Source organism: Taudactylus pleione, unplaced genomic scaffold (genome assembly GCF_031769625.1).
Source record: "Taudactylus pleione unplaced genomic scaffold, aTauple2 ptg000016l, whole genome shotgun sequence".
NCBI lineage: Eukaryota > Metazoa > Chordata > Amphibia > Anura > Myobatrachidae > Taudactylus > Taudactylus pleione.
In genome coordinates this window covers 31,366,915-31,377,251 of record NW_028284418.1, presented here as the reverse complement: position 1 = coordinate 31,377,251, position 10,337 = coordinate 31,366,915, and the positions used below count along the sequence as shown (strand labels likewise).

The window sequence follows — 10,337 nt, the reverse complement described above, 5'->3', positions numbered from 1 at the left end:
AATGTCTGCCATTTCCCATGCTGTACAAATGATAGATGCTACATCACCACAATCATGAGTGGTGCCGCCATCTCCATCGGTAACAGCAAGGGAAGTGTTAATGCCCTCTGCACCCATAGAGTAAGTTGTTCATACCATACGCAGCAGCAGCAGACTAAACCCCCAGCCAGGTAACCAGGTCAAAGGTAGCAGCGCTACTAGTCTGCATCCCATTCGGACAATAACTGTTCCAAATGGAAATGCAGATGCAAACGGTATAGTGCCCACGAGGGAAGTAGTAATGCATTGTCCTTGAACAAGAGCAGAACTAAATTCCATCATAAATGATTTCCCCGATCCCAAAAAGGAATTAGCCAAATGTCAAAGATTTTTGAGAAATTTGGGTAGTTTACATGAACCCACTAATAAAGATTGGCGTGTGGTGCTAAGGGCCTGTCTACCACGCAATGTCGACGTGACAAAATTTATCACGGATTGTGTATTGGATGGTGACGTTCCCTTAATAGACCAAGTAAACCAAGGTAACATTTCCCGCATTGCAACTCAATTGGGTATATATTTTCCAGTAGTAGTTAACTGGAACAACATTTTCACCATTAAGCAGAAGGAGAGTGAAACTGCAGAAGATTATTGCGATCGGGCTCTGCAGGCTAACCCGATGCAACCACAGGTCCGAGGCTATCCACCAAATTCTTATCCCCCACAATACCCTTACCCTCCCTATCCCTACCCATATCCACCGCCTTTACCCTCTGCGCAAACTTCACAACACCACATGTCTTCACCTGATACACGAACATGTTTTAACTGTAAACAACCAGGACACTTAAGTAGAAACTGTACAGTAAAAAGAGTAGGGACCCCACATCAGAGAAGACCTGGATATCCCCATAAGGGATATGCACAGAAGCCAGCAAGTGTCCAGCAGGCACCAGCTCCAATTGTGGCCGTAAATGCTTTATTGGAGAATGGTAGCCAACGCTAGGGGTCAGGTCAGGTTACAGATAGTCAGGTTAACAGGAAGTACTAGGGAAGAACCGGTCATGATGGTTGATGTAGCTGGTACTGAATATCCTTTTCTTGTAGACACAGGGGCAACCAGGTCAGTGATAAAATCTCCCGTTAATTTACAGGTGACCAATGAGACAGTACCAACAATGGGTGTAACAGGTAAAGTGGAACATTATCCTTTAACAAAGTCCACAGAGGTTACTATTGGGCCGTTGCATACCAGGCATTCTTTTCTCCTGGCTGCTGCGGCTCCTACTAACCTGCTGGGCAGAGACTTGTTATGTAAGATGGGATGTGTTATATATTGCACCCCTGATGGTGTATTTTTAGATATCCCAGAGAGAGTGGTATACGAGGTGCGGGATATGTTAGACACTCCTCAAAGGATAATGTATCACTCTACAGTTTTAAATGAAACTCCATCACATGTAGATGAAATGTTGTCCCTAATTCCAGATTCCCTTTGGACTAAAGATGGACAGGACACTGGATTAATGGCAAACGTAAGCCCCGTAATGGTAAATTTAAAAAACGGTAGGCAAGCTCCAAAAATTCCCCAGTACCCACTAAAACAGGAGGTAGAATTAGGAGTTTTTCCAATAATTGAGCGATTATTGCAACGGGAATTTTAGTTCGTACAGCTAGTGTAGCCAACAGTCCCATCTTCCCGGTGAAGAAGAGTGGTGGGAGGGGCTATAGACTGGTACAAGACCTTAGAGATGTTAATAAGGTAGTAGAGAGCCAATTCCCGGTAGTGCCAAATCCAGCTGTCATTCTGATGCAGATCCCATCAAATGCAACCCATTTCACTGTCATTGACCTCTGTTCTGCTTTCTTCTCTGTGCCTCTCCATCCTGACTGTCAGTATCTATTCGCATTTACATACAGAGGTTTACAATACACATGGACACGGTTACCCCAAGGTTTCATAGACAGCCCCAGTATCTTCTCCCAGGCATTGCACGACTGTTTACAATCTTTTCAACCTGCCAATGGATCTGTTCTAATTCAATATGTGGACGATTTATTGCTATGTTCTGACTCGTTTATGTCATGTTTGAATGATACTAAACTTTTGTCACTTCATCTCTCACAAACAGGACACAAGGTGGCTAAGGACAAACTACAGCCGTGCTAATCCAGAGTAAAATATTTGGGACACTGCCTAACCCAGGGGTTACGACATCTTACAACAGATAGAATCCAGGCCATACAAAACATGACACTGCCGCAGAATCAACAGCAAATTCATACCTTCTTGGGAATGTGTGGATACTGTAGAATGTGGATCCCAGGTTTTTCTATTTTGGCCTTACCTTTACAGGAATTAGTCTCTTCTTCAAAGCCCGATCGTGTCATACACACAGAGGAATCAGAGCAGGCTTTCCTTAATCTTAAGGATAGTCTGACAAAAGCTCCTGCATTGGGAATACCCGATTATGAAAAACCTTTTGATATGTATTGTATGGAAGCTGATGGTTGTGGTGCAGGTGTCCTTACACAAAAACATGGTGATGCCAGTAGGCCCGTAGCATACTACAGTGCCCAATTGGACACTGTGGCAAGATCACTCCCCACCTGTTTGAGAAGTGTAGCAGCTACCGCTCTATTGGTGAGAAAAAGTGAGGACGTAGTATTGGGCCATGATATGATTGTCTACACTCCCCATGCTGTATCTGCTCTGTTGAACTCAACTCAAACCAGACATGTCTCCTTGGCTAGGTTCACCAAATGGGAACTAGCTCTAATCTCTCCTGCAAACATTACTGTTAAACGTTGCAGTACGCTGAATCCAGCAACATACCTACCATGATGTACAAAGGGTGGAAGGAGAGGAGTTGCTGGTGGGAGGTGAGTTCGTCAGACATAATGATACGCACGATTGTATGATGTATCTGAATCAGACCTTTACTGCTAGACCTGACATACATGACACACCTTTAGAGAATGTAGATGTAACTTTTTATACGGATGGGAGTTGTCATAGACAAACAGACACAGGTGAATTATGTACAGGTTATGCTGTTGTAAATGACACAGACATCATAGAAGCTAAACCTATTGGTCCTCCTCACTCAGCCCAGGTGGCAGAGTTAGTAGCACTGACTAGAGCATGTGAACTGGCAGCAGGCAAATCTGCTAACATTTACACTGACTCAAGGTACGCGTTCGGGGTGGTGCACGAGTTTGGGGCTCTATGGCGTCTGAGAAATTTTATGACAGCAGCAGGCACACCAGTTGCACATTCCCGACACATAAAACATCTTTTAGAAGCAATCCAACTGCCCAAAGTGGTGGCAGTAATTAAATGTAAAGCCCATACATGTGAGGATGATCCAGTGTCACTGGGCAACAACAGAGCCAATGAAGCTGCAAAATGGGCAGCAGGGTTAAAAATGTTTTCTCCAACTGAAAAAATTATGTCTTTCCAAACAATTGATATGCTGAAATTAATTGAGATGCAAAATTTGTGTTCAATTCAGGAAAAATCCATTTGGAAGTCCAAGGGATGTGGGCAAGAGTCCTCTGGGCTCTGGAGGGACGGACATGGTAAGCCAGTAGCCCCCAAGGCATATTACCCCAGCCTGGCTGAGGCAGCACCTGGCCTGAATCATCTGGGTAAACAGGGTATGTGCAAGTTGGTGAGGGCATACTGGTGCGCACCAGGTTTTTCTTCACAAGCAGAAAAGATAGCAATGTCCTGTCTGACCTGCTTGAGAAAGAACATAGGGAAAGCGATCCCTACTGAACCGTCCCACATTCCACCGACTGATGGACCTTTCCAGGTGATACAAATTGATTTCATCCAATTACCACCCTGCAGGAACCTTAAGTATGTATTAGTGTGCACAGACGTATTTTCTAACTGGGTTGAGGCCTACCCAGCGGCCACTATCACTGCTGCGTTTACTGCCAAAAAAATAGATCAGGAATTTGTATGCCGGTACGGTATCCCTAAAATCATCTAGAGCGATAGGGGTACCCATTTCACAGGTGATGTTTTTCAAAATATGTGTAAACTGATGGGTATTAATAGCCAACTTCATACCCCCTACCGACCGCAAGCCAGTGCCAAGGTAGAGAAGATGAATGGGACTATTAAAAATAAGTTAAGTAAAATCATGGCAGAGACTGGACTAGGATGTCCAGAAGCATTACCTTTGGTCCTACATAGCATAAGGACCACTCCTAGACCTCCTCTGAATCTGTCACCATGTGAAATATTGTTCGGTAGACAACCTCATTTGATTATAAGTCCACAGGAAGATCTGAAGGGTAACAACGAGGTAACTGTAAAGTATCTTATATCAATGAGTAAGCAGTTAAAGCAACAGCAGCAGAAACTGAAATTGTTGTCTAATGATATGCCTGAAACGAACTGTCATGATGTTGAACCAGGAGAATATGTAATGATCAGAAATTTCTTGCGTTCAGGTTGTTTGACTGATCGGTGGGAGGGTCCATACCAGGTGCTGCTGACGAGTACTACATCTTTGAAGGTGGCCAAGAGAGATACCTGGGTCCATTCCACTCACTGCAAAAAGGTCAATCAACCGGTGGAGAAACAAGTCGGAGACAAAGCTGATAGCATGGACCTGTCAATCACGAGCTTGTTCCGGGAGGTTTGAACAGGTTGTAGTGAGATACCTGAACTGAGAGAAATTTGCAGATCTTGTTGTGACAATGGACAGGCCTGCTGTGTTCATTTTCATATTCTCTTTTAGAGTGTTCACCATTCTGGTCAGTTCGTGGATATCCAGTGTCTGTGATGGGGGACCGATTGAGGAAACGGGAGCTGATGGCAGTGCTGATGGAGTGGAGTCAGGAGGAGTGCAATGCCAATCAGGGGAGTGTCTGACCAATCTTAGTACTGTTATTGTTAAGAGAGCTGTCATTCCGGATACTCGGGGAAGGTGGGGAGGTTTATCGTCTGAAGATTCCTGTATTTGTGAGCTTTGTGGGTCCCTAGTTGATGAGAACTGTATCCAATGGTACAAACCTAAATATAGTCCGTACTGGGGTGGGTATCCTCTAGAGGATTATCATAGCATGGTAGGCAAAGTGTTCAATCAAACTGATTGTTGGGTGTGTTCACATGTGCCACAGGGACAGCATAACGTAGGGTTGGTGCCGTTTCCGCTAAATACCACGGAAATTTTAAAATTGCAAAAAGGGAAAACCTTGGATGGAAAATTTCTCTCATCCAAACCACCTCATTTCAAACTCCATCAATTCCAAGTAGATAGATCACTTTTGTGCTTAAACATAACCAACCCCAATAGACCCGGGAGTTGGGAAGTGACGGGTAATAATCAGACGATGACCTTCTCACAAAGAGCTGATAATGAGTCCATAAACCATGATCTGTTACACTCCATTAAGTCTGGTGGGAAACATTTTAGGTATCGGTATACATTGAGTTCCACCAAAGAAATTATTGGTAAGGTGCCAAATGGTTATTGTGCTAAAATAATACAGCAAGAAACTTGCATGTACCAGATGGAAGACCCAGAAATAGGATTGTTTGCAAGGGAAATGTGCTTAATGATAATGATGCAAACCATTCCTTATGTTCTCCCTGATAATGTATATTTCATATGTGGAAGAAAAGCGTATAAATGGCTCTCCCCGAGTTCCGAAGGTTTGTGTTACCGGGGAAGAGTAGTCCCAGAAGTTATGACCCTCACACATGTTGAAATGCTGGGTATACATAAAAACACACCATCACCATATCTTCACACACAATATGAACACAGAGGCAAAAGAAATATGATACCTGGTGACGTACATAAAGCCACTCAGTTAATCAGTAAGACTACTGGCTTTCAAGTTTTAGTAGCATTGGATCCCACCAGGATCGCTCAGGGTACATAAAATTTTAGATATATCCAGGAACTTGCTAAATTGATAGATAATATCACCGAGATGTACGATGACACATTCAGGTATACAGGGAGAGAATTGCAAGCGTACAAGAAAGAACTAGTGCAACAAAGCCTAGTGCTGAATTATTTAACTGCTGTTACTGGAGGGTATTGCGTAACATTGGCCACCCAATTTGGAGTAAAATGTTGCACCTATGTCACCAGTGATACCAGCGACCCCAAGGAGGTGATAGACTGAAAGATGGATGAAATTCTGCAGCTAAAATGGGAGTTTCGTAAGAACCATAATGCTTCAGTGGCTGAAGTAGGGGAGAAGATAGAAGGATGGGTTTCATGGCTGAACCCAGTGAAATGGTTCTCAGGTCTAAGGGAATGGGTCCAGGAAGTGATCGCCAGCATAGGCAAATTCTTGATCCTTATACTAATTGTCATCATAATAATTGGCATATGTGTCCGGTGTGTTCCTATTGTGTTGAAGTGTGGAAAATGTAAAAACAGAGTAAAACATGAGAATGAAACTATGATGGTGGTCAGTAATGACAATATGTATTCCGAGGTAAATATAGAACTGCATTACAACCCTGAACTAGGAAATACTATCGTTTGATGTATTATATTTAGAGTGACATGCATAGAATGTATTATTGAAATGTTATTTATAGAACACCTCAGATAATGTAAAGTCTCAATTCCCCTTCAAGACTGCTTTTATAAGACTGGTGCATTTCCACACCTTTCACATGATCTTCCAAGATCCGCAGTGTGCGTATAATTGGAGTTTTATGTCCCCACTCAGAGACACATTATTGATGGATTAAGAACCACCTTGTGCCATCCCATAATAACACCAAATAATATGTAAATGTAAGCCTAAATTAAATTCTAATAGCAGTTTGTGATAGCATGTTGTTTGCTATCAAAGGGTGGACTGTTGAAGCTGAATAATTGGCTGAGACAAGTTCAGTTTAAAATTTAATCGCAGCGACGCCATCTTGTGATTGGCCGCAAGACGCCATCTTGAAAATGAGATCGCAAGACGACATTTTGCAAATGGCCGCCTAAGCGCCATTTTAGATAAACTCACATTTTAGTACATGTGGCGATAATACTATTAGCACCATGCGATTGCATCTTTCACCAGTTCTCATACACACATTAATACGCACAATTGCGCTGCTAACTAGTCGTATATTAGCGAATGCATAGGACTTTGTATGAAACCGCTGTTTTATTAGCTTTATGCGCACGCATCTGCCCCAAGTTAACTAGCATCCTTATATCAAACCCCGAATACTCACACATTACATATTCACACATAAGGTTTAATAAGCTTTAAAGTGTATGATTTAAGTTGGTTCAGTTAGTTTAAATGCTGAGAAATAAAGATATTTGATAACTAAGGTTTTATACATGCTAAACAAGCCATGTTTGGTTTCGTACTGATGCGTACTCTTTCCACAGTATTTTGGTGTTATCGGTGGGGAGATCACATCATGCATTCTCGAGTTATGGATCGCAGAGACTTCAAGCAACAAAATGTATTAACTGTTAGGATGTTACAGGAGGCAGGAAGGGAAAGACCCCCAGCTGTTAGAGGCAGGGAGAGTCTATTTGAACCAGCCTGTTAAATGCTCTGTAACAGATGCTTCTCCCCTGGGAACCAATGACATCAGCAACAAACTTCTCTATTGTCCTGTCTATTCTGGGGGGGTATAAATATGTGTGCTCAAACGCTGGGTTCTTAGTCTTCGTGCTGAATGCTGAATGACGAGGGGTCTCTTGCTGATGCCTTTGGGTCCGGAAGTGCTGCGTATGTATAATGTACTTGGGGCTGTATAATTCCTTTTGTGCCTAAATTGTGTCTTGATCAATTGCGTGTAACTGTCTGTACTTTTATTTGAATAACACTTGTGCTTTGGAACCACAGATTACAGGTCTAAGTCTTTATTTACTGTATGACTGCGTACGCAAATTAGCGTTATCCTCAGAATGTATAGGCAGATTATCAGAAGGTATAGGAAGGAGTGTATAGAGGTTTTGATCCAGTATCATTAGTATATACATATAAACATATATATATATATTTTTTTAAGATTATATATATATATATATATAAATATATATATATATATATATATGGAGCTATTAGAACTGGAATAGAGCGCCTTATGTGCTTAGGTACTTTTATATATACACAATCGGTATTAAATTAATTAGTGAACTGTGTAAAAGTGCTACAGCACAAAATATAATATATTAAGGGATACCTCCCAAACAACGAGGTAACCAAAATAAATATCAATCAAATTCATAAAATTGTGCAACCGTGCCTCAGTTATAAAAGTGTTTAAAATATAAAGTGCAATTCAGAAAATTTAAAAAAATAAAAAAATGTTTTAATCAAAAACCAACAATAATATCCTTCCACATGAAGGATAAAATACATAAAAAAACAATAGCACGTCTGTATATATATATAAAATTACCATAAAAAAATCAGATTTAATAGGGATTTAAAAATATATATAAATATAGCTTATCTGATAAAAAGTGGCAAGTTCATGAATGGGTAGAGAACAGGAGCATCCAACGCGTTTCGTCCGTATCCTGGACTTCTTCAAGGGATAGTAAGGCTCCTGTGGGGTATCCAGCTTTTATACCCCCTCAAATAAGGACAAACAAGGAATGATAGGAATCGTTAGTGACCTCACTTCCGGTTTTCTGATTAGCATAAGCTTATTGGAGAGTCATAGTTGTTATATTTCCATTGCACTAATCTCTTGTTAGCCACACTATTCATATACATCATCATGTTTATGTAATTTTGAATCTTTAGATATATAATAGTTCGAGTATAGTTTATCGCGTCACTTCCGCCCTTAGTTCCAGCGGCGCTTCCGCCCTTTACTTAGTGTGCAGTGTGTTTTGCTCATTTCATTCGGTATTCCCGTCTCACGTGACTTCCGCCTAATTTGCATACGGCGCTACACACCATCCTTGGCTGTCCGTGATAGGCTGGTCAGTCCGCTTCCTCTACTCTATCATCCGATCACGTGTTCGCGCTTCCCCCTGGCTGCCGGTATCCATCTTAGTGCTCACATTGGCATCCTTACTCGCGGCCATCTTGCTACTCCCGGCCATCTTTCTACTCCTGGTAACCATCTTGGTGCTCTCATTGGAGTCCCCACTCGCGGCCATCTTTATACTCCCGGTGATTTTAAACTCCTCGGTCCTCACTGGCGACATCCATCTTTAATGATCTCAGTGGTGAATTCACCTGTGGCCATCTTACTACTCCTAATTGTCGTTATCTCCACAGCCATCTTCCTACTCTTTTCTATCAGCTATTGTGGCGTTTCAATCCTGGAAGTAGTAATTTGATTATAATCTTTCCTATATGGCATAATGGAAACAATGTTAATGTTAACATATAACACATATATTTAAGCATGTCCAAAATAAATTTAGGTATGTCCAATAAATAATTAATAAATAAATTATTAAATAAATTATTAAGATTAGTACTTCACATCGGATCTCTACTATTTTATATGAATAAATGTTAACCAATATTGTGTGTTGATAATTATTACAAGTCCCATCTATATGATATAAATTATATGTATGTTGATATTAATAGTAGGGAATTTCCACTCTTCTTTTCCTTCTTTCCCAAGTTTTCACTCAATATGAGCATACATAGTCACTTCAATATTTATTTCAATGATTTCTTATTTGCTGCATGGTTCATTCATGGACGTTCAAGTGTAGATCAGAAGTTACTTCATGGGTCATTTGTCCTGAGTGAATAATAACAGTGAGTCCCTTGGGAAACTACCATACCTGGTCTTCCCTAGAGGTCTCCCATCTAAGTACTAACCAAGCCCAAAGGTGCTTAGCTTCCAAGATCAGACGAGATTGGGCGCTCCAACACAGGTATGACAGTAGATATTATTGGGACATGCTGTATACCCTCCTGACCTGTTTTCCTCCATCTCGATCTTCTTATAGGAAGGGAGCTATTTCGTAGTTGTCGTTGAATCCTCTAGGCATCATAGTGTCCAATTCAACGATCCAGAACATCTCCCATTTGGATAGTTTGTTTGCAAGGTCTCCTCCTCTGTCTCCCAGTTCCACATGTTCTATTGCTTTAAACATCAAATTATCCGGATCTGATTTATGACATAAATTGAAGTGTCTCGACACCATATGAGTCTCCACCTTATTTTTAATGTTCCGTATGTGTTCCTGTATGCGGAGTTTTAGTGGTCGTTTCGTCTTGCCCACGTACTTTGTTCCACATGAGCATTCCAAGAGATAGATCACTGAAGTTGAATTACAGTTGAGATGCTGTTTAATTTTATATTCCTTGCTACCCACCGAGTTCTTAAAGATCTTTCTCTCCCGGTGCAGGTATTTACACACATTGCATCTACCGCA

At 41.3% G+C, this 10,337-nt stretch overlaps 1 pseudogene; it reads right to left on the bottom strand.

Annotated features, from left to right (window-relative positions):
* Window positions 1–9,728: 9,728 nt before the first annotated feature.
* On the bottom strand, window positions 9,729–9,847 carry LOC148541921 (5S ribosomal RNA; annotated as a pseudogene).
* Between the last annotated feature and the right edge of the window lie 490 nt (window positions 9,848–10,337).